Source organism: Sturnira hondurensis, unplaced genomic scaffold, assembly GCF_014824575.4.
Source record: "Sturnira hondurensis isolate 20B ecotype Veracruz unplaced genomic scaffold, ASM1482457v3 Scaffold0022977, whole genome shotgun sequence".
Classification (NCBI taxonomy): Eukaryota; Metazoa; Chordata; class Mammalia; order Chiroptera; family Phyllostomidae; genus Sturnira; species Sturnira hondurensis.
The window spans coordinates 381,313-405,707 of NW_028095608.1; the positions used below are offsets into that span (position 1 = coordinate 381,313).

The window sequence follows — 24,395 nt, forward strand, 5'->3', positions numbered from 1 at the left end:
AAGCACGCAGGTGCGTCATGCCACCCGTCATGCTCTCGCCTGGCAGTCGGCAGTCTGACCTTCGTTATTTATGCGCACGTTCTGGGGCCCGCTGTCCAAGGGGCGGACGCTCCAAGAGCAGGCGCCCTGTGGGTCACGTTCTCTGCCTGGCTCTGGGTGAGTGCTGAGACACTGAAGCGGCCAGAGACCAGTCAACATCCGCCTGGCTCCTGTGTCTGGGACGGGCTGGTCCTCCTGTATCCCGTGCAGGTACGCCACGCTGTCCTGCCTGCAGACACGCTGGCTCAACCACACCTGTGGCATTGCTGGGCTCATGCTTCATGGCCGGCTCAGAAATCCCATGTCCCAACAAGCTGCTGTCACCTTGCCCCTGTGGACCCAGCTGTCCTCTGACCCCAGCTTACCCTGCATTCCGAACCTATGACCGACCTTCCCCGGTATAGCATCTCCCCTGGGCACGGTTGGCATCTGAGAGCTGCCCACATGGATTTACACGTCCTAACCTCTGCTGACCTCCAGCCTCCGCACTGGCCATAAGCCCCCACCTTCCTCCCGGTGTCCAGACTCCCGCCTGCCCTTCCAGCTGGTTCCTGAGTTGAGACCTGATGATGCCTTGCAACGTGGTCAGTGCCACACACCCAGGAACACGCTGATCATCTAAAAACTATTTATTTTGAAATGTAGACTCACAGAATATTGCAAACAAGAGTACAAGGCGGTCCCACTAGCCCCTTCTCCAGCTTCCCCCAAAGGTGACATCTTATTTAACCATGGCACAAAGTCGAAACCAGGAAACCATCGTTGGTGAGATGCTGTTTACTAGGTTGGAGACCGCCTTCAGGTTCCCAGCAACCATCTCCACGCCATTAGGTGCCTGCGTCCCACTAACTAAGGGTCACGGTATCCTGCTCACTGAGGAGTGGGGCTCCTCGTCTGGCAGTCCATCGAGAGCTGGGAGGGGCTAGAACAGTAACTATGCTTTCAGCTCGTGCTTGGAAGCCCATAAAGGAGAATCACGAAAATATGAAACACTTGATGATATTGTTACATGCCTGGCATTGTTCTCAGTACTTTGTGTATCTCAGCTCCTTTAGTCCTTGCAGAAGAGCTATGAGGTAGATACTACTATCATCATCCCAGGATTACAAGTGAGGAGCTAGAGGCACAGAAGGGTTAAGTGGCTTACCCCAAGCCACACAGCAGTAGGGAGGCGAGCCAGAATTTGGGCCAGCCTAGGGTGGGGTCTTGGCACTTAGACACTGCTCCCATCTCTCCTTGCTCTGTGAACCCACATTTTCTAACCACAGCCAGGCTGTTTGGGGTACACACAGCCAGAGATGCACACTGCCAGGGGTACACACAACCAGGGGTACACAGCCAGGGTGCATGCAGCCAGGGGTGCACGCAGCCAGGGGTGCACGCAACCAGGGGTGCCCGCAGCCAGGGTGTACACAGCCAGGGGTGCACATAGCCAAGGGTACACACAACCAGGGGTACACATCCAGGGGTGCACACAGCCGAGGGTACATGCTGCCAGGGGTGACGGAACAAGAGTGCTGACTCAGCTCAAGGCCAGAGCTGCGGAGAGTGGCATAGTCCCACAGCAAAAGCATCCGTAATAGGGATCAGAATGCAAAACGTTGGGGTCCATTGGGATAAACGTGGAGTTGAAAATACCTTTGGCTTGATCGTGGCATGTTCTGACCACAGCCCCTGCCTTCAGGAGCAACAGTCAACACGAAACCATCAGCACTGTTGGGGGCGAGGCAGGGAACTCTGCTTTCGGTCACTGCCTAAGCGAGTGCCCAAGCAAGTTGGCTTCTCCCTGAGGAACCTGTCAGACGTAACAGTGAGAAGGTGGGAGTGGTGTGAGCAGTGTGCTCTCGTCCCCAGGGAAGTGCCCCGGGTGTGCTGGAGGGCAGGAAGGTTTCCAACTGCTGCAGGCATCGGGGCCCTCGGTGGTGACAACAGGGGTCCCCTGCAGACCCAACCTGGACCGGGGCTGGAATGGCAAGCAGCGCCTGTGCCGACGTGGCTGCCTCTCCCCCCTCCCCGGGGGCCCAGTGCAAGCTCGGTCTGAGCCACCGTTTGTGGACATCCTGTGATTCCAACCTCCTCCTCCCTGTGCTGGTGGCCTCCATGTGGCACCTGTGCTGCCACTGCACTGCATGTCTGTGACGAGGATGTGGGATCATTGAAGGGAGGCCCCTGGGGCACCTGCTCACCTGTGCACACTCCGCAGGCCAGCAGCAAGGCCTGGTGGGACTGATGGAGCCCGAGGCCGTGGCATTTCCTGTCCCTCCACCCTGCCTTCTCTTGCGATCACCCCTGACCTCGCGCCAGTGGGTGGGAGACCTGTGGATTTGCCCACCTTGCTTACATAATGATTAAAGTAGTGGCTATTATCGAGCACCTGCCACAAGCCAGACATTGTGCATTCCCGAATCTAGCTGATGGATTCGCCCCACGCCTCCACAGGAGGTGGCTGTCGTCCCCAGATGGCACCTGAGGCTCAGGACAGCCTCCAGGGGCTGAGCAGGTCCCAGCCAGCTGCACTTCGTGTGCAGACACACCCCTGCTTCTGCAGAAGCCCGCAGCCCAGCTCCAGGTCCTGCAGGGACCCCGAGTGTGCAGGGTCTGGCAGGAGACTGCGGCCCCTGTGGGGATTGGCAGCCTGGAAACCATACGGGTGGCAAGTCATCAGTGAGACGCCTGTGACCTCTGACCCAGGGAACAGCCCCAGTGCTCATCCGCCGAGAGCAGCGCTCTTTACCAAACACGGGAAAGCTTTAGCGAAAAAACGGCGTCAGCACCAAGAATGCTTTGGAAAATTTGGGGCAGGGAATGAGGAGCAGAGGCCGAGACCCCTGCCTTGCGGGGCTCAGCCCTGGTGCAGCCGGAGGGCGGTGGTGGTGTCCCGTGGGGGAGACACCGGCAGACTGGTGGGAACACTTCACCCTTCCCTGCCCCCTGCTCTTCAGAGATCTGTGAATTTCAGGGGTTTCTCAGGCTCTGAGACAGGCGTGCAGCCTCTGTCTGGAGTGGGGCTGTCACCATAGTTACCCATCCAACAAGTGGTCCCATTTAGTAGGTGCTCGCTGCAGCGTGTGGTCTTATCAAACACTCTCATCAAGGAGGCAACTGCAGTGTCTATTTTCTCTGCAGAGAAAATCCTCTTCATTTTGATTTTCTAAACGAAACCTTTATTAACCATTTTTTCTCTCACCATGTCCAGACAAAGTAAGACAAATAATTGTTATTTTTCATTCTTAAAACTTGTCTTAATTATCTCTTATACACAACGAGCATGAAAAAATCCATTTTTTTAAATTCTTCAGTGAAGAGGAGACTGGAGCAAGGAAAAGCGGTCAGCTGGACCCACCCTGCACCCCCACGAAACTCAGCTCAGGTCTGGGCCCCCCACCCACTGGCTAGAAGGCCGGGGGAGTCAGCAGGTCTGAAAGGCCAGCCTTGGTCATCCAGGACTGGGTTGCCGAGTGGGCAATGGGTCTCAAAGCCAGAGACGCCGGCACAACCAGCGGGTCCACAGCAGGACAGCCAGGTCAGGGAGAAGGGCCAGGTCACAGGGAGCAGATCCCCTGTTCGTCCATGGTCAGAGCCTCGGGCCAGACTCCTGCACTTGGCCCCTTCCTCCCCCTGGGGTCTCCCTCCATACTCTGCCAGACCCTCTCTCTGTCAGCTCTGAGCCCATCCATTCCTTCAGAGGCTCCCCAGCCCCCCGAGCCCCTCCTGCCAGAGAGGTTGGGGGACCCGGGGGCAGAGCGAGGCCCTTTTCTGGGGCCTCACTCCATTTCCCTGCACCATATGCTGGAGTCCTGTGGAAGCCCCATCGGCCAGGAGGCCGAAGACTTTGCTCCCTTCTGCTTCATGGGCCAGTGTTACCGCTCTCACAAAGGGAGAACTTCACATTGGGTGCAGACTGCGGGAGATTCCAGGTGTTCAAGGTCGTGACTTTTGAAGAAGAAGAAGCTGGTGCGTCTCTTCATCCAGTGTCTGGATTCTCCCATCCCCTATAGCAAAACCAACCTCTAAGCAAAGACAAAGAGAAATCCTTTGAAGCCTCGAGTGCGATGTTGTGAAGAGTCGCGATGGGAAACCCAGGATCCGGTCATGAAGCTGTAAGGATCCCGCAGACCCCTCGGCCCTAAGTGTGAAGAACACGCTGGCCCCTCAGGCACCCTGTTTCCACTGTCTGTGAAAGAACAGCCTCCCCATCAGGATGTGGGGACAGTCCTTCAGACTGTCATTCCTATGAGCCCCCACACACCCAGCTAGCCCACAGGACAGAGCCCACCTGTGTGGGCAGATAGGCAGCCCAGGGGACAGCCTTCTGTGTTGTGAGTCATCTGCGTCAGAACCAGGCAGCTCAACCAGGGGCTCTGTTAAAATGCAGGTTCCTGGGCCTCACCCCAGACAGACTGAGTCAGAGCTTCTGCAGGGGGAGACTAGGAACCCACCCAAAAGTGGAGTCGCTCCAGGGTCTCATTCCGTTCTCGGACCTCAGATGGGCACAGTCCCACAGGTCAGCAGTCAGCCCTCTCTCCACCCCCAGTGGCGGACAACAGGGATGCTGTCTTTGGGGAATTATCCTGGGGTGTGGAACGTCGGTTTGAGTGTCAGTCTTTGCAGTTCCAGGATCATCGGGTCAGGTCCTCCTCCCAGTGAGCGGGGACAGTCCCTGCACAGGTCACGGCTCAGTGGCTTGTCTGCTGTGCAGATGGCACAAGTGACGTTTTCTCTCTCACTTCTCACCACTGGACGAGAAAATCTGCCCGCAGTTGCCCTCTAGTTCTGTTCACCGAGGCATCCTTGAGCTGTCGGGTTTCTCACCCATCCAGAGACTAAATCCATGCCCTGGGAATATGAAGATGGGCGTGTAGATGTTTGTTCCAAAAGAGGAATTCCCCAAATGTTGGCCCAGTGGGAGCATTTTAGCAATAAGGGCACGGTCCCTGAGGACATCCCCTGCAAGGCTATTATCAATGGGGTTTATAGTCCCACTGTGTGCTTGAGACACACTGCTTATGACTCAGAGGACGAGGCTTGGGTGGTAGGGACAGTACCTCGCCCTCACCCCTGCCCCCAGCTCCCACCTCCAATGCCTACAGTCGGGTGGGCTAGGACCGCTTAGTGAGACTTAAAAATAACCACACGGTGCACATTCATCTGGTGCTTTCCACCAGCATTTCCACAGTTTTTCTCATTGACCTTCAGATTCTACCAGCTCCTTCTGTTTTTTAATAGACTTTATTTTTTCACAGTAGTTTTGGGTTCGCAGCAAAATCGAGCAGAAAGTACAGGGACTTCCTGTAACATCGTAGGGTTTGGAGCACGGCCTCCTTTCCGGGACGCGGAGAGCTGGGTGTGGTGGGTGGCTTGGGGTGGTGCGGGCAGGCGCGGGCAGGCACGGGCAGGGTGCACCTCCCGACTCCGGCCCGCACGCCCTCCACTGGACCACAGCTGTGACCCTCAGACCTGGGCAGGATGGAGCGAGGCTGTGGTTTCAGTGTGCAGACAATTTTAGGGAACGTTCCAATTAAACTGAAGGTCCCCATTCTTTTTTTAAATATTTTCACCAAGGACATTTTTTTCATTGCTTTTTTAGAGAGAGAGAGAGTGAAACATCAACCTGAGAGTGAAATGTCAGCTGGACACCTGTGTATGTGCCCTGACCAGGGATCAAACCTGCAATCTTTCGACATATGGGGTGATGCTCCAACCGACTGAGCCACACCGGTCAGGGCAAGGCCCACATTCCTATTTCAATGAAGCTAGCAGATGGGAGCTTAAACCTAAGGCAGAACAAAAAAGGCTTTGTTTTCAAAATTAACTCTGAATTCTTGGGAGAGCAGGCTTAATGCAAATGCTGAGAAATCCTTCACGAATACTTGGCTTTCTCACCAGTAGTGAGGTGGAGGACATCCAGGGGAAAACACGGTTTTTAAATGAGCCCACGGGCGTGGCATTGACTCTTTTGGGGTTTTACAATCCAGGGTCAGATAAAGCAGAGAATAAAGGGAGGAGGGGGCACTCCGTGAGGAATGGAGCCCAGTGGCGTGAGACTGGCCACCTTGCGCAGTCAGGGTGCTTTGTCTCCAGGAGCAGCCAAAGGAGCAAGCTCCTCCCCCCGGCCCTCCTCCCCCTGAACTCTGTGGGCAGAACCTAGTCTCACGTGGAAGGGAGTTTCTTCAGCTCGGTGGCAGCACCCGGAGCTCAGTCCCAGACTGTTCGGACTGGATTTCTGTGCTAGGCTTTTTCCTAACCCCTGTCACCTTCCAGAGACCGAGGGCGACTGGGCGGGAGCACGGTGACAGCCTGGGCTCCAGTTCGGTGCATCTGTTGGTTTCAACAGAACCAACACGGTCACATGTTCCTCCTGTGACCACAGAGGTCACTTTGGCACCTTTGAAGAAGGTGGCTGGTTCTTCACATTGGATCTCCTGGAGGTGCCTGCATGGTCTGGGGCCACTGCATCCTGTGTTTCCTTGGGCACACCTCTGAGCTTAGGGAAGTAGGGACAGAGGGATAGGTGGTGGCTTTGACCTTCAGGGTTTGCTCCTACCCTGAAGAAGGATGGTGTCAGCAGGAGGAAAGATGTCGCCTCTGCGCGTCTGCATTTCTTTAAATAATGCAACGCTTTTGTTCGTGTGTAGTCACACCTGCTGTCTCTTCCCTGGTGCTGTCTGGGTTTTACAGTGAACCATTCTCTGAGGAAAATACATGCTGGTTTTTAAAAATATATATTTTATTTATCTTTAGAGAGGAAGGGAAGGAGAGAAGGAGAGAAACATCAATGTATGGTTGCCTCCCATGCGCCCCCTACTGGGAACTGGCCTGCAACCCAGGCATGTGCCCTGACTGGGAATCGAACCGCGATCATGTGGTTCGCAGGCCCGCACTCAATCCACTGAGCTATACCAGCCAGGGCAGTACATGCTGTTTTTTACATAGGCAGATATTTCAGTGACATATTTGAGTTTTTACAAAAGGATTCTTCTCGTTGTATTACCACTGGGAAAATCTGGGGCACCAGACGTGGCATGGGTTATGTCTGCGGTGAGTGTGCATTCAGATGAGGCATGTCAGCGCGGCTGATGAAACAACACTGCCGAGCTGGCCTGGCTGGCTGGTCACAGAGGTGTCCACCTTTGTGTCCCCACCTTTCAGCCATGCCTGCTCCCAGAGTCTGTCTTCAGTCAGGAGAGGACAGTCATCTCCAGGGGGCTCATTTAGTAACAGTGATTGTGGCCATGTGAACACTCTTGTCTTGTGTTTATGAAGCTCCTAATTTAAGTGCAAAGCACCTCTCGATGAACCCCTGACAGAGCTGTGAGGGCGCTCTTCCCCCACTGCCTCCACCCACCCCTCCATAATTGTAGGATGGCATTCCTTTGTTGAATACCTACTATGGGCTGGGCACAGTTGGAACAGTTTATTCTTTTTATTTATCTATTTACCTGCTTTCATTGCTATAAGAGCTATCAGCTATAGTAAAAAAATAAGTGACAGTAATAAAAGACATTCAGTTCGAACCTGGATTGGCTAACTTCTAGCCTGTGCGTCAGATGTTGTGAGAGTCTGGCTCTGCTGCTCGCTGGCTCATTCTCTTCCACCCTGGAATGCCGTTTAAAACAACTGAATGCGCGGGCTGCTGCACACTGTCCTTTGTCAGCAGCAGTTGGGTCATTCGTGAGTCCTCATGGTCCCCTCTTGTCGCTGTTACTACATTTACTGGTGTATCTTTACAGAATACACTTCCATGGAAAAGGGATGTTCCTAAGTAAATATGCAGCTCCCAGCAAAATGCAAGTAAATATTCAGTCTTCTGGCACAATGCTCTCCCTCTGGGTAAGGTGGATGTTGTGAGTATTCAAGCTACTTTTCCAGCTTTGCTGTAGGGTCTCCACAGCCCAGCAGTGTTTGTGGTGGAGCGTGAGGGAGCTGACCCAGGCTCTCAGGCTGGCGGCTTCCGTCTTTCACACTGATGGGGATGCAGCTGAGGAAGGAATCCCTGGTGGACAGGACATGCCAGCTGTCCCGTCTGGGAGACCCAGCATTTCATCTCTTTTTCATCAGCACATACATGTGCCCATGGCTTGTGACCAGTCAGTGCGGCCACCAGTCCAGATGGGACCAGGGGACCCTGAGGCCCATCCTGGCTCTGGGAGGACCCCAGACTTGCGTGCGGCTTCTGGGGCACATGCTTCTTTGTCCCCTGAGGGGACTGAGGGTACAGCTCCACGGGCCCCGCCTGAAGCGTGGTGGCCCCTTGCTGCTCAAGGTGTGGTCCTCAGACCCTTGGCTCCGACATGGCCTGGGAGAGTGTTGGAAATGCAGAGCCCCACAGCCCATCCCAGACACACCTGCTGAGTCAGAATCTGAGCTTCAACAAGGTCCCTGGGCGTTTGGTTTGCACCCAAAGTCTGAGACGCGTCCTCTACAGGAGCTGCCTCGGAGAACTGGAGAAGGGCCAGGAAGTCATCACGCATCCAAACCACAGGCCAGGAAAGCCTGGGACTCGGCATGGCCATCTGACAAAGGCAAAGAAGGAGAAGGAGCATTCAGGCTAGAGGGGCCAGGACAGCATTCTCTTAGCTGCTTCAGGAAGGTGGGCGGGACTTCAGACAAAGGTCAGGAGGCCAGACCCCGGCCTGGTGAGGAAGGAAGACCCAGGCTCCGGGCTCTGGGGATCGCCAGCCATGGCGAAGAGCAAGCACGTTCCCAGGCACTCGGAGTGACAATCTACTCTGAAGAGTGGAAAGAGGAAGCCGGAAGAAAAGTGGGTGTTTGGGAGACTAGCAAATGCCTTTCATTTGGTGGCTTTGACCGAGGCCACAATCAAGGATCCGTGTGTTACACACTCAGCGTATGCTGTCCCTGAGGCCTCAGGACTTTGCCTGAAGCTGACAGAGCTGCCACGTGGGGACGCACTGGGATGGCCTCTGCCCCAGAGGCTGAGCATCCCTCCCCTGGGGCCACCCTCCACGCCTACCCTGCTTTGTAGAAGAGTACCTCGGAGCACAGCAGGGGCCTGGAAGCGGGTGTTTGAGGTACCCTAGCATGCGCAGCAAGGGCGTGGATTCTAGAGATGCCTGACGCTCTGGTACTTACTGAATTTCCGATCCTGCTCTCAGAGCGCTGGTTTTATTCTATGTCCACCCTGCTGTTTCTGGATTAAGATACGATTTCGCCTTGTAACCCTAGTGCTGACTTTTTAATCCTTTCCCTGGATTTTGAGTGTCCTGCTGGTTTTCATTTTCACCGTCTGGGAAAAGAGGACTTTGAACAAAGCCTCCTGTGTGACGACCTTACTGGCGAGGCGGGGGGCTGTGTCTTACAGGAGCCTCCCCCTGACAGAGAGAGACAAAGAGGGTCCCCAAGACCTGAGCTGCAGGGACAACAGCCAGTTGACGTGCTCGCCTGCAGGTGTCCACAGTGTGGCTCCGACAGGCACGGGCCGCCATGCTGAGTCGGCTGCCGCTGGCTGGTGTTGCTGGGTTTGGCTGGCCAGACTAAGCAGATCTCATCGGGGCCCGTGTGGCTCAGTTGGTTGGAGTGTTGTCCTGTAACTAAAAGGTTTCGGGTTCAATCCTCAGTCCAGGCACATGCAGGAGGCAACCAATAGATGCTTCTCTCTCTCTGTGTTGTCTCTGCTCCTCCCTCTCTCTCTAAAAGCAATGAAAAAAAATGTCCTCAGGTAACGATTAAAAAAAGGCTCAGCAAACTGACCAACCAGCATCTGTTACTAAAACGTGGCCGACAAGCAGAGCCGATGCTCCAACCGGTGCCCCATCTGCAGATGCTCCTCCAGCCCCCAGCACAGGGCTCACTTGGCCCCTCTCCTCTGAGCATCGGACACGCAAGGTGCCCCCTATTAGCCCTGCTCCCCACTCCTGGTCTTTCTCTCCCTGAGTCATCCTGGAACCCTGTCTGACCCTCAGCATTTGGCCTCTTAAAGCTGCACACAGCCTTAGGAAGCTCGGGGCAGGCCCACCGCACCTCGGGAGGCGGGGAACATGCGGGAAGGAGCGACCACAGGACCCGGGGTCAGAACCTTCCCCTTTCTGCCGCTTCCTCTGCCCCCTCCGTCTCCAGGCCCAGCCTTCCTGAGCCACGGCCCCGGGCCCTCGCCCTCGGTGCCCTGACAGCCACCTCGGCTGCCTCTGCTCACTCCACTCTTGTGACACGTTCTCCCTTTCTCATGGCCCCTCTGGGTGGAGTGCTTCTCTCCCAGCTCTTTCAAAGCCTGGCTGACTCTTCCTTCAGGCTTCCCATTCTCAAAGGGACCCCCGACACCCACCCACTGCGCTCATCACCTGAAACATGAGCCCTAGCAGGGCAGACAGAGGAAAACTCCATCTGGCCAAAGGAAAGCTTTCTTCAAGGCAGTGAGGGAGATTCTATGCGGTGACCACTGACAGGCAGGAAAGCGCTGAGGCCCATCCTGCTTTGTGGAGAGAGGACTGGGGTGTTTTAAAAGGAGGGGGCCCCACGGGGGCTGGGCAGAGTCAGGGGCGGGAAAATCACAGGAACCTGGAAGCTGTGGGTCCATGTGAAACCATCTGTCTTTGCTAACTGGTGTTCATCGTTTATGGCAGAGGCTGGGAGATAGGGTCCTGCCGTCCAGTGTTAGCTGGAACGAACATAAAATTCCCCGGTAGCCTTGACCTTTCTCAGGCCGGCACTTGAAGGGGACTCAGGTTACCCCAGGTACGTGGCCTCGAGCTGTTGGAACCCATACCAGTGTTTGTTCACGTCCTTACAGACCAGGGTCGAGGCCTCATTGAGAACAGGGCTCACAGATCCTGGCTAGAGTTCGGTCACAGAGAGAACCTTTGTCCACCCCCCACCGCCGGCACAGTGCTGGCACATAGTAGGTACTCAGTAAACACTGACTGAATCAGTCAACAAGAGAGTGAGTGACAAACAGGAAGGGAAGCCCTCCATTCTCTATCCTAGAAAAACCGGGGTGTGGGTGGCTGCGGTCCTGGTACAAGGAGCGTGTGCAGAGATGCATCACAGTCCTCCGTGACCTTGACTTCGTATCGTTGGCTTGAGGGAAAACACGTTTCAGAAGAAGTAGCCTCGGGTTGGGACGTGAGCATGTTTGAAGCAATAGCACATGTGTTGTGTTGAAAGACCAACCAGAGAAACAGAGGCAGCTGAAGGACACCCACATGTTTTACTCTCAGAAGAGACTGACTCCGGACCAGCCAGGCACAGCTGGTCAGGATGGCCAGGCAGCTGTTGGAAACCCCTGCTGCGTCTTCCCCTCCCCGTGATGGACCGTAAACGCACGAAGACGCGCTCGCTGACTTATGGAGCCCACGCGCACTCCGGGCTGGGCCCGGAGAGCGTGTTAGTGGGTGGTGGAACCAGTCGCTGAGCCATTTCTCAGGAAGCAAAGAGGAAAGGTCCAGAACAGCCATCAGTGGGTGTGCAGACAGGACGGTCGGCGCCCTCTGCTCAAGTGAGAACTGTGCTGCTGTGGAGGCCTTTCGCTCTCCCTCTGGCTGGTTACCCGGACTGTGCGCTTCTTTCGCATGGTGACACTGGGGCTCCGCGGCAGGCGGGAGGGTGAGCCCTGCGTGGCCGCTGCACGGGGCAGGCAGGAATCTGCTCCAGCACCTGAAGGGCTGTGGACGTGGCCTTAAGGAGAACTGAGCAGAAGCTCAGCATCACGCTCTGAGCAAACATTCTGAAAAAGCAAATGCCAGAAATCCCAGGGGTTAAGCTCTTCAGAGAGAATTCACAACAGGACACACAGTCAGTCTCCAGTGGTTTGTTCAAGAAATGGGGGCTAGTGCTAGAAATTTGCCAAGAAGCAGAGGTGGAAAGCTAAGTAATTGCAACCCCTGTCCCCCGGGAGCTCAGAGAGTGGTCCCAGAGAGAACGCATTGAGACAAGTGCTCACAGCTCCTCTGGGTGTGGGGGACTCCCCGGTGCCAGACTGGGGGACATAGGTCTGTGATCAAGTGAGCATGGGAGACCGTGGGTGGCGTCAGGTTCAGCAGGGTTTCGTTTTGTGTGTTCGGTTTTCATTGCAGGTCTTCTCAGACCGGCACGTGTCATCTAGGTTCTGCCCACACACTGTCCAGAGACCCAGTCTGCCATGGAGAATCAGGGAGGCCTTCTCAGAGGAGGCTGCATCTAATCTGGGTCATCAAAAGTGAGCAGGCAGAGCTTTCCATCCGCAGGGAAGTGCTGGTGTTGGGAGACTACCTGCAGCGTCATAGGGCTGGGCCTAGAAGACAGGGGCGTGAGAGGTAGGGGTGGACAGGAGAGTTCGGGTTCTCATTGCAGACACTGATTATCCCTGGCCAGGGTGTGGGGGTGCATCCTCTGGGTTAGTGCTTCTTCATCCTCAGAAATGCCTGGGAACCTCTAGGGGCACAGGTGCCAAGGCGCACATCATCCCCCAAGACCGTTTCGTGGGCCACAGCTGCCGCCTCAGGACGTGGGTTTTCAGCGGACCAGATGGGCAGCTGGGGTTAAACCTCCAGCTGTGCGTGGTGGGGCGTCAGCTGGGGGCCGAATGGACAAGTCAGAGACCTGCCACCCTCCTTTTTCACTGTCTTCTGCCTGTCTTCGTCCCAACATTCATATCAGTGCCAGTACTTTTTACGGGAATAATATTAGTAGAATAATATTTAGTGGAATAATATTCTGCTCTGCAGATCCACCATGTGTTCCGTATTCCTTCATCCGTGGGTGGACGTGCGGGGTGTTTCCATCTGGGGCTGTTACGGATAACGCTGCTGTGAACACGCGCATACAAGTCTTCATGTGGACGTAGCCCCCACGTATGTATCTAGAGGTAATATCAGGGGGTCAGGTAATAACGATGTTTAACTCTGTGAGGGACCAGTGGGCTGTCTCTCAGGTGCTGTCGTCAGCACACGGGTTTTCTTCCCCATCTCTCCGCACACACACTCGCCCTCTGGGGCTGCAAAGTGACATGTCTTTCTAGTTCGATGGCATTTTCCTGACATCTGTTCATACCGAGCACCTTTGTATGTGCTTCTTGGCCACCTGTGTATCTTCTTTGGAGAAATGTCTATTCAGATTCTTCGCCTATGTATTTTTTTCATTTGTAGAAAGACTTTAGAGCAGCTTTCAGTTTATGACAAAATTGAGAGGAAGGTACAGAGATTTCCCATGCACACCCTGCCCCCAACACACACACCGTCCACTGCAATCACGTCTCGGGCCAGTGTGGGGCGTCTGTCACCCAGGGTGAAGGCACGGTGACACATCACAGTCATACTAAGGCTGCCGTGTACATCAGGGTTCATGCTGGGTGGTGTGCGTTCTGTAGGTTTGTGCAAATGTCGAGTGACAGATTTATTGTGACATTGGGTTGGCCAAAAGGTCTCTTTCGTTTTTTCAGTAAAAGACACATTTTTCATTTTCACTAATAATTTATTGGTTTGGATATTTTGAGTCTGTTGGCTCTCTCCCATGTGGTAGAATGTTGATTGTTCTCAGTTAATGTCTCAGTCTGATCGCTGTCCATTTTAATTACCCTACCTGGCCAAGGAGCGTCATCCAGTGAGAAATGTCCAGCACAAAGCTTGGCAAACCACCTTTGACACGTTTGCTCAGTCACAGCACCTCCGCTGTGCCCTGCTCAAAGAATTGTGTTTCACTCGCGTTTGCACGTTTCTGACATAATAAAGCACACTATAATGAAAATGTTGCTTATTTTCTTCCATTTTCAATAGTACAATAGCCACACAAAAATTCACCAAGTTTGATGGTTTTTTAAATGCACGCTGATATGACAGCTGTCACAATACAATCTAACAAAGTTGATTCAAATGAAATTAAAGACCACTAAGCGCTACTAGAGCCATCTTAGGGAAGAAAACAAATGAACATGTTGGCCAACCCAATAGCGTCATCCAGAGTATTTTCACTGCCCTGGGAACCCTCTGTGCTCCACGTATTTGTGCCTCCCCCACCCCCACCTCTGGTAGCCACTGGGCTTTGCACTGTCTCCTCAGTTCCGCCGTTTCCAGTGTTGTCCAGTTGGAATCACACGACGTGTCCTTTCAGGTTGCTTTCTTTCCCTTAATGATATGTGTTTTGTGTTCCTCGAGGACTTTTCATGGCTTGATAACTCATTTTTTGAGCACTGAATAGTGAGTGCTCTATTGCCTGGGTGGACCTAGTTCATTTATCCGTTCACCTACGAAGTTGAGGACATCGGGTTGCTTCGGAGCTTGGGCACCTTGGAATAAACTGCTATCAACATCAGCGTGCAGGCGTCTGCATGGACCTAAGTTTTCAGCTCCTTTGGGTAAATGCCAAGGAGCCTAACTGCTGGATATTATGGTAGAGGTATGTGTAGTTTGGTAGGAAAACAATCAGCTGCCTTCCGCAGTGGCTGCGCCCCGTTGCATGCCCACCAGCCGTGGGTGAGGGTTCCTGCTGCTCCACACACGTCCTCGCCAGCACTTGGTGTCGTCGGTGTTCCGGGTGTTGGCCGTTCTCGTGGGTGTGCCGTGGTGTCTCATCTTCACTGTTTAAATTTGCAGTCCCGGATGGCAGCTGGTGTAGAGCATCTTAATCCATGCCGGTTTGCCCTCTGTGCATCTTCTTAGCTGACGTGTTCAGGAGATCTTTGGCCCACTTTTTGGCCGCCTTTGCCTGTCTGCCAAGTGGGTTATTTGCCTTTTTATTGCTGCATTGTCAGAGTCCTTTAGTATTTTAGCTACAAGCCCCTAATCAGACATAGGATCTCAAACCCATTCTCCCTATTCACTGACTTTCCGCTTTCTTGATGGTGAGAAATAAGAGTTTGCCGTTTGCCTCTGCCTACACAGCCTGCCCAGAGCCTTGGAGAGCCTCACCAGTCTTCCCTCCTCACCCGAATGCCCCACCTTCTGGGGACGTGCCCGGGAGCTGGGAAGCACTCACGTCTTTCATATCTTAGGACTGAGGTTTTTTCCCCTAGGGCACAGGTTCCTTCCCTGAAAACAAGGAGTGGCATGCAACGCACTGTGAATGTCCTGAATCTTGTCCAAAGTGTGAAACTGAAGCCCAGGAACAAGTGGCCTCTTTGCTTTTGCCCCGGAAGCATCTCTTTAAGTGCCAGCTCCCGCGGATCTAAAGCACTGTGGGCCTCTGAGCAGCTACGGCTTCGAGATGGCCCCTCTCTGGCCCGTGGGCACTGCTGGAGGTCTCTTTAGGTTGCTTCTCCTTCCATTTCCCGGAATAGCCACGGGGTTTTTGTTTCTTTCTTCCTCTTAGTTGTATTCCTTCTTGGCCCAAACGCAGGGTGATGTGCTAGGTGATTTCCAAAACACCGTGCACCTCAGGGATGCTGTGCCTTTAAACAGCGCCCAGGCCCTTCTGCACTAGGGCACAGCGGGTCCTCCGAAAGCCGTGCCCAAAGTGCACGAGCAGGCAGAGGTGAGCTGTCGCCCAAGTGCGGCGAGACCATGCACTGTGAACAGATCGGGTTCGATGCTGCCGGACCCCAGCACCGTTTGCTCACTGCTGTTCAGATTCATAGGGAGAACTTTCCTGCGGAGCAAACTCCTGGTGCAGACAAACTCACACTTTCCTCTGCCGGTTCTGGGCAGGGCTGTAGGTAAATATTTCGTAACAAAAGTGGTGTTTTATTGCAGTTTATGTTAACACCTGAAGCTTACACTTTTATGTTTAATTGGCTCCAAGGACAGTTGAGTCGAACCCTTGGAGCTTTATTGCTCCCACCTCGTTCGTGAATCAAGTGAGGCCTCCAGGGGCCGTGGATGATACTGGAGGCAGATCTTCCAGCCGTGGTCATCCTTCGTGTCTCAGGTGTCTTAGGTTACTACTGATCCCAAATTAGAGTTCCGCTCTCTATAGAGCATTCGCTGCCAGCCCAGTTTAAATAAGCAGTCAAGGTTAAAACAGAAATCGATGAGCCACTCCTGTGTTTGCCATAAGCTGGGCCTCACGTGGAGCGCCCACCAGGGTTGGTTCTCACCACAGCGAACGAGGAATGCGAGACATGAACGTGGGCGGGCACAGCCCATTTCCTTTGGGTGGTATGTGTTTTGTTTCTTGTTTTCATTTTCGTAGTTTTACAAAAAGAGTGGGCTGCAGAGAGGGGCTAGGGAGAGGATGGAAAGGGGCACGTTTTAGGCCGTAGCAAGGAAAAACAGAAAGAAAGCTTGAGAAGAGGGTGAGATTGGATTGTGTCATAGTTTGTTTGTTTGAGCTTTCAGGGAGCAGGGAGAACAGTTCAGACCACATAAGCCCATGCTGAGGATTCACATGAAGAAGCAATATGTCTGGGCATCCACAGCCCCCTTTGGTAAACACTGAGTCTGACAGTAATGTCTAACCTGCGCCCTGACAATACGCTGAAATATACTGAAAGAGTGACCGCAATGCATTGTGGGCTATTCTTCTGTTTTCCCACCATCGTGGGAGCGCGGGCCTCCCTCCTGGGCTGGAGCCTCTGTACGTCAAGTACCTGCCATGGCGAGGCGCCTGGGTGCCACACAGCCCAGCCAGGGTGCAAGGGGGCAGCAGTCCTCCCATCTGAGACACGTGTGGGCACAATAATAGCCTTTCACTCACGTACAGTTGAGGACAAGTGAAGGAGTGAGGGAGATGACCAGGGGGAGCCCACCAAGGCCGCGTACAGGAGACGAGCGTCCTAAAGAAGCCGTCAGAGGTGGCCGCCTGGCCCGAGGGAGGGCTGGTGACTGTCGCCGGGCCAGGAGCTCAGGGCCGAGCTCCCGCGCCCCTGGAGGAAGAAGTCGAGGCTGTCTGAGCAGCAGCACCTCTCTCCCGCTTCCTCTCTGCCATGCACCGAAGATGCCCCAGCAAGGACCTGGAAAGGCCGCGAGAATCCAAATCAGTTGCAGTACGGGAAAGGGGCCTGTATGTACTTTGATGTTGTAATAGACGCTTCTAAAAAGACAGGGGCTAATGGCTCTAAAAGCATGAACCCAGAAGAGTTTTACATTAAAAGAATAGGAAGCGTCTAACTATTTTGAGGGAAAGGCAGTCGCAGGGTTCACCAGGGCTTCCTGCGCCGGGGGCGTCTCCTCTCCATCTTCGCTCCCGACTGCACACAGGAGACACGCGTTCAGAGCACTGCAGCGGCTCCTCAGCGTCGAAGCCGATCTCAACCCCGACCCCTGGGAGATGAACTTCTGAAAGAAGACAACCTTCTCTCTTAGGGAAGTCTTAAGGGGAAAGTGAGTGAATCACTGTCTTTATTTATGGTAGCTGTGGGAAAGTGGTAGCCTATTTAGTTTTTTCTGAATATGCGCCCACACACATGTAAGGGGGGACCCCTCCCAAATAGAATTATCTTCTGGAGGGCAGGCCCCTGCTAGTTAGTACGGGCTTCCCCTGCTAGGGGAGTGTTCTAGGATCCCATCTGTAGCAGTGCGCCAGCTGGCATTGTTGTGAGAGGCTGTGTTTGGCTGCAGCAAATTTCGTTTGAAGACTTTCAGTCTATTTCCCCGTTTCAGGACAGGTGACTTACCAGTGCACCTGCCCAGGCCACGCTGAGTGTTCAGCAGTTTTTGACCAAAAACAGCATGACCCTCATGCCCCACCCTCCCTATTCACCCAGTCTCACCCCAAGTGACTTTTTTTTTATTTCCCCTGATGAAAAATGTCCTCAAAGGGAAATGTTTTGCTGGTGTGGAAGAAGTGAAACAAAAAACAGCAAAAGCACTGAAAGGCATCAAAATCAACAAGTTCCAAAACAGTGTTAAGCAGTGAAAATACAAGTCTCAATAGGTGTTTTGCATCAAATGGAGACTGCTTTGAAGGTGACTGCCATTTAAACATGGAAGAAAAACCACAATTTTTTATAAATAAATTCTGGGGTTTGGGGGTCCCCCCCACCCACACACACATAAACCATGCATACATACATTTAACTCTCTGAACCCCACCAGGAGCTTTAGAGAGTGTGAGGGCTTGTCCCTCATCCTACATTGTCGAGTCATTTCAGGGAGGAGACGTGTCAAACTGCCTCAGGCAGGTGCAGGGGGGACCTCCAGACCTCTAGCCTCTTCTGGCTTTTGTCCAAAATGTGTGGGACCTTCTCTTTTGGCCCCAGAGCAAAGAATAGCACAGGCTTTGCCTTCAGGAGGATTTCGGTTTGTTTGCTTTTGCAGAAAATGAGGTAGGTGTATTCCTCACATCCAATTAAATTTGAGAAAGTGGCACCTCCCAGTGCTTGTTGTTGGGAAGACAACTGGAGCGCCCTGTGTGCTGGGGCCGGCGGGGCCACCCGGGAACTCTCACTGTGCAGTCTGCGCAGTCTGCGCTCTCACCAGGGAGCTCACAGAGAGCACAGTGGACATACCCAGTCAGCCGTGCTCTGCAGTGAAGGGCGCAGCATGTCCCCCACAGATGTCACTGGTCAGGAGTCTCCTTCCTTGTCACGGAGCAGGAAACCTCTAACCCCCGACTGAACGAGCGCATGACCAGAGGTGGTCAGTGAAGCGATCATTAAGTAGATGTTGTGGCCTTTCCGTGCTGAGACCCTGGCCTCTGGGCCTCCGCCAGCCTGAGGGCCCCCAGGGGGAGCTGCTGGGCCGAGAGTCACGCCCTCCGCTCTGTGCCTGCTCCCCGGGGCTGTCGGCCTGCGGCACCACTGTCCAGAGGAATGTTCCTGCTGGGGGCCAAAGGAGCCCAAGACAAGATTTCAGACAAGTGGTCTAGGCCAAAGGAGGACTTTAGTCACTGGAATCTCACGGCCTCCCCTCTCTGGGCAGGCCAGCAGGACAGTATGCCTGGGGCCAGGGTGTGTGAATCGGTCTGTGCTGAGCACCAGGGGCAGGAGTGGGGGAAGATGGGGGGGAGGGCAGGTGTCACCTAGGGAGGACATGCTGGGCGGGGTATGGAGCTGCTGGGAGGGAAATGTGGGAGGCAGGCACCTCCATGTGACACTCAACACCACCCCTACAAGGACACGCACTGCACTGCCTCCCTGACCCTGGAGGTGTCTGGTGTCTTTAGGGGCAGAGCTGGCCAGGATCCAGGCCAGTGATTTCCTAGTGCCGCCAGCCAGAGCAGGAACCGGAGCTGGAACCGGAGCAGGAACGGGGAGGAGAGCCCGGTCCTTGGAGAGGAAGCAGCCAGTGGGAAGGGCAGATGTGAGGAGCAGGCGCCAGAGGTCTCAGCACAGAGTGGGTGTGGGCTGCCCGGAGCTCCTCTCGGCAACCAGTGGGGCTTTTCTGCTCCTGGAGGGGCTGTTTCCTCCAAAGCTGGTTCAGCAAGCTGCCCCCAACAGCCCCTTCCCCACTGGCCAGTTCCTGCGTCTTCCTGCCCAAGGGATTTCTCATTCATTTGTTGAGCAGCACATGGAGGGGGGGGGGGCGGGGGGGGGAGGGTTGGGGGGGCGATGTATCTGAGCAGGTCCCTGCCTCCCCAGTGACAGCCTGGCTGGCAGCTGAGGTGAGCTCACCGGTCAGGGGTGGCCTGAGTCCATCGGTGGCCCTGGCTGGAGAGCAGGGCATCAGAAACTGCCTGCCCTGCCTGGAGCCCCCGTGTCTTCCCAAAAGGTGACCCTGGCCTGTGGGTCCTGGTGCATCCCGTACTCAGGAGCCTGAGAAAGGATCAGGCTCCTGCCCAAAGGCACACGCCCTTCTTCTTTTCAAACTAAGTCTGCCGGCCAGTCCCCTTGATGTGCCCTTGGAAACAGACCACAGCCAAAGCCATCCACAGGCTCAGATGTAGGTCAGTGTTCAGGCCCCGCCCACCGGAAGGGGAGCGAGGACCGGGACAGCAGTCCAGCTGTGGTCGGTGAGTCATCCTGAGCGCAAGCCGGCAGCTATTTCTGAACCAAACGGCATCCGCTCTCTCTCCTCACCTTGAGCCCATTGCCCTGGCCTCCAGAGCGCTTCCTTTGAGAGGGAGCCAGTGGGAGCCAGAGCACCAGAGCCCGGGCAGACAGGGGGCGGCCCACAGGGTGCTCACTCCTGGTACCAGGCAGATGGAAAGGGAGCAGGCTGAGAGGAGGGAGGAGCAGGCAGTTCTAGAAAACACTAGAATCCTGGGTCCTGAGGCTCCGTCCTCCCTCCCTCCCGGCTTTGAGCACCTGCTGTATAAGCCACACACCGCATGAGCCACTGGACATTCTCAAAGCAGGGCTGGCCCTTTCTCCTAAAGAGCCTGAAGGGAGAGACCGGACCCCGTGACTGATGTGTTCTGTGTGCCTGTTGTTCCCCAGGCCCTGTTGGGGGCGCCAGACACTGTGAGGTGCCCACAGCTGTGGTCTCCACTTCAAAGACGGCGTGGCCAAGCACGGAGACATTCAACGACTTGCCCACTGAAACCGGCCGTGGGCAGCGGCCCCTTCCTGTACTGATTCACAGAGTTGGAAGGGATCACAGGAGCTGGCTTGCCCATTTCCCAGGGTAGAATAAGCTCGTGAGCACCTGTGACTGGGGACCAGACATTGGGCGGTCCCTCTGCACCATGGCCTGAGTTGGCACCCAGCAGGTCTCTGAAGGTCCCAGGAGAGGGAGGAGGCACAGCCTACTCAGCTGTCTGCCCAGGGGCTCCCTCCTGGCCATGCTGCTGTCCCTTAGCGGCTGCCCCTGTTCAGCTCCCGCCATGCCAGGACCCGGGCCTGCAGGGAACCACACTCTGGTGCCTGCCCCTGACCACAGGACCCACAGAGGAGGCAGCAGACACCCCACTCACATCCCCGTGTCTCTCCTTTTGCTCATCATGGTCCCAGCTCTGGGCCCAGCACACCCCCTGGGCTGGCCACTGTCCAGAGAGTGGAGCAGTCATGGAGCAGTCGTGGAGGGACCCGCTGGGGGTGCATCTCGTAACACCTGGGGGTCCTGCCCGGAGTTCCCCAACCTTGACGCTCCTCCCTAGAGAAGGAGGGGAAATCCTACTGGGACCCTGATGAGTCCAAGCTGGTCCTGGTGGTGCCCTGGCTGAGGAAGGGAAGGGACATGGGGAGGCGGGGAGGGCCACCAAGCACTCTAAGGGTTCCCTGCCCTTGCACTTGGAGTTGCTGAAAGAAGTCAGTCCTGCCAGATCAGGAGTGATGGGGTGAGCTGGAATGAGTGATGGAATGAGCGATGGAATGAGCTGCCCAGTGATGGAGATGCATCTCTCTGAGCCCTGAGACTTTCTCTCAGGGCAGAAGCACCAACATGTGCTCTGGTCTGGAAGCCCCTGAGAGCCCCTGCGGGCGGATGAGTTTGGGTGGATCTGCCTCCCTGGTTCTCAGAACCACTTCAGGTCATCATTTGTGAGCACTAGTGACCCAGGGATGCTCGAAAGGCTGTGAACAGGGGTGACATTTCGGAGTGAACTCATGAAGCAGTCTGTTTTCTGACTGTTGGAAATCTTGCTGGCTTCTACATTTTTATTATTTATTTTGAATGGATTAAGTAAAGAGCTTCACATAACTTACAGCATATAATTTTTACCAATATTTTTCAAACCACATGGATTATGGCCACGAGTGGGTCGTAATCAAACCAACTTAGTTGATTAAAGTCAACCTCATTTATTTTATTATTTTTTGCAATGAAAGAGCAGATAAAAATGAAATGAAATGAAGAGAAGAGAGGTGCTAACACGTGGTAAGGGTAGTATTTTATCAAATATTCAAATAACTCATATATGTATTTGTACCTGGAAACATATTTCCCAATTTTTAATTGATATATAATTTACAAACAATAAAATTCACCCTCTTTAGTGTGTTCATGCATTTTTGACTCTGTAAAAACAAGTGAGAAGCCAGTTAAAGCAAGAGTCTACTTACTAACTGGAGACACTCATAAAGGCCAAGGTCCTTTGACGATCCTTGGAGGCTGAGACAGTTGTCTTATCCAGGAAAATAGAAAAGCCGAGCAGGACCTGAAAGAGTGTCCAGCCCATGGTTCTCAGAATTTCCTTTCCACAGTGAGGACGTCTCTGTAAACGGGTCTAACATGGACCCCAACAGACCAAAGTAGAGTTGCTTTGCACAGAGACCAGGAAACACAATTTGAAAACCACCACTAGGGTCTCCCCTCCCATGCGGAAGTTGGGAAACTGAAGCCAGAAGAGGCCAAGGCGCTGCTGGGGTTGGCCTCCGTGCCTGGCAGAGCCAGAGCTCAAGGGCAAGCTGCTGGCTGTCGTTCACGGCCTTTCCCTGCTGCCTCGGTCTCTGGAGACTCACAACTGAGTAAACCCACCTACGAGATCAATGCCAACCCCAGGGGTGGCGTGGTGTCAGAGGAAAGACTGGGCCAGGGACCCCAGTGGACGGTTGACATGGGCGTGAGTCCAGGAAGGCAGAACAGGTCGTGGGGCAACACAGGCTGTTTGCAGAGGCTCAATATAGCCCAGAGCCACCCCTAGCCAGCCCGCAGGCAGTGAGGAACCCGCAGCATCCCCCCTTCCCAGATCCCCCCAGGCCTGCCTGCCTTTCTCTTCCCAAGGGCCAGGGCTGGGCCCCACCTGGAAACTGGACGTGAAGTGTAGCCCCTTGGTGGTAGGAGAAGTCGGTGGTTTCATAGCCCTTCTCATCTGGGACTCCTCTCGTGCTCCCTTTGTCTCTGGTTTGCAAGGGGGGGTGGGGGGTAGGCAGGGAGGCTGTTGGCTGGGCTGGCGGGGGAGGGGTGCAGAGCATAAAACTCATGCCCGTGGTCTGTAAGTTTTGCATCAAAGGCTGATTACTCTGTGTCTGTTCAGTGAACCCACTTCGGTGTTTGGACTGTGGCGCTAAGAACACAAAACCCAGCTGCCGCTTGTGCGTGTGACTTTCTGTCCCTGAGTCAGGTCACGATAGCCCAGCTCCTGCACAGGGTTTGAAATCCCTGGAGTTCTCTGAATTCCAGTGTGCACTCATACGCCGGCACCCGGCTCACGTTCTAGAACAATTTTTTATCTATGTGAGTTTTCAAGTATGTACCCCCACTCCCAAAAAAGGCATGCACTGAGAATATCTGGACTGGGATGGCCCAGCAGGGACTCCTGATTTAAAAGGGGGTGTAGGAAGGTCGGGGGCTGGGTGGGGGGGCAAGGAGGGTCAGGCAAAAGGAAGGTTAAGACTCTTGGGTTGAAACAGAGGGGGAGAGAGCACACACAGCAGAGTGGAGCACAGAAAAAAAGATATAGCCCTGGGTGCTTGAAGTTAAGGGGAGGATGTGAGGGGACAATTGGTCCTTCCTCTTTGATTAGCAGGAGTTGGTAGACAGGAGGAAGTGATGACCTGTATGTGTGTGTGTGTGTGGGGGGGTTAAGTATCAGTTATTTAATGAGTGAATTCAGGGATATTTAATAATGTTTAATCGTTACCTGTTTGACTTGTAGTAACACTGCGATAAATAGGAAGTACGTATCAAAAAACCAGACAGGTATTTCCTAGGTGCTTTTGTTGGGACCTGCCTGGGAGAGCGAGTGTGGACAGCCAGTCTGAGGTGCTGCAGGTGCGTGCTTTGGCAGGGGTGCACTAGAGGCCTGGGGGAGGCCCCGGGGGCCCGGGGCCCCCAGGACGTGCACCTGAGCAGGACAAAATCTGCCACAGCCCAGTTTGAATGAAAGGAGATACCTTGACATGCATTTCCCTCCTGAGTGGGAATCGGTGGGTGGAGTTTTTGCGTTTTTACATTTATTATGCAGCGGTGGCTCCGTATGCACAGGGGGACGTTCCAAGACCGGAAACCACAGCTGGTACCAAACTCTGTTTACACCCTGCTTTTTCCTACCCGTGCACGCCTCTGGTAAAGCTTCACTTGAAAGCTTTACCAGGTACAGGCACAGGGCGAGGTCACCAACATCACTGATACTGAAATAGTGCAGTTAAACCGTACCCTGTGGTGAACGTTATGTGCGTGTGATCTCTTTCTCAGTGTCGCACTCTCCGGGCTCATGGCAGCATGAGGTGATACAGTGCCCATGTGCTCAGGTGACGTGAACAGGCCGACGTCGTTCCCTTCTGGGATTTTCTATCTGCTCCTTTCGGGCCACTGCTGACTCTAGGTAACGAAAGTCCCAGGAAGCCGAAGCACGAATAGGGGGCGGTGACCACTAAGAGAGAACAGCAGAGCCATTCTAAGTGCAGGTTTCCTTCCTACTTGTCGGACTGGGGCTTGAACCCCTGCTCGGCCAGTTACATGCTCCACGGCCTAGGAAATTTTATTTAACTTCTCTTAGCCTGTCTCCCCAGATGTAAGACAGGGTGACCACCACCTGACAGAGCTTTTGTGTGTGAGAAATGAAATGATTTGTGTCCAACATTTAATGCCATACACGATTCCTAGGAAGTGCTCACAGTGTGGGCACTGTTAGATGGTACTTGTTTTAGCTAGGGTGTAATTGTTGATCGAAGAACATTATGAAACAGCACATGGGAATATTATGTTTTAATTAAAAGGTCCTCTTAAGTA

The 24,395-nt window shown here is 54.2% G+C and overlaps 1 long non-coding RNA gene across 1 annotated transcript; it reads right to left on the bottom strand.

The window, feature by feature from the left end:
• Positions 1-222: 222 nt before the first annotated feature.
• On the bottom strand, positions 223-17,462 carry LOC118980678 (uncharacterized). The gene is made up of 3 exons (XR_005065185.1): positions 17,374-17,462; positions 3,143-3,150; positions 223-234 (listed from the first exon to the last, which is right to left on the bottom strand). It is a non-coding gene; the product is annotated as an uncharacterized LOC118980678 (long non-coding RNA).
• Between the last annotated feature and the right edge of the window lie 6,933 nt (positions 17,463-24,395).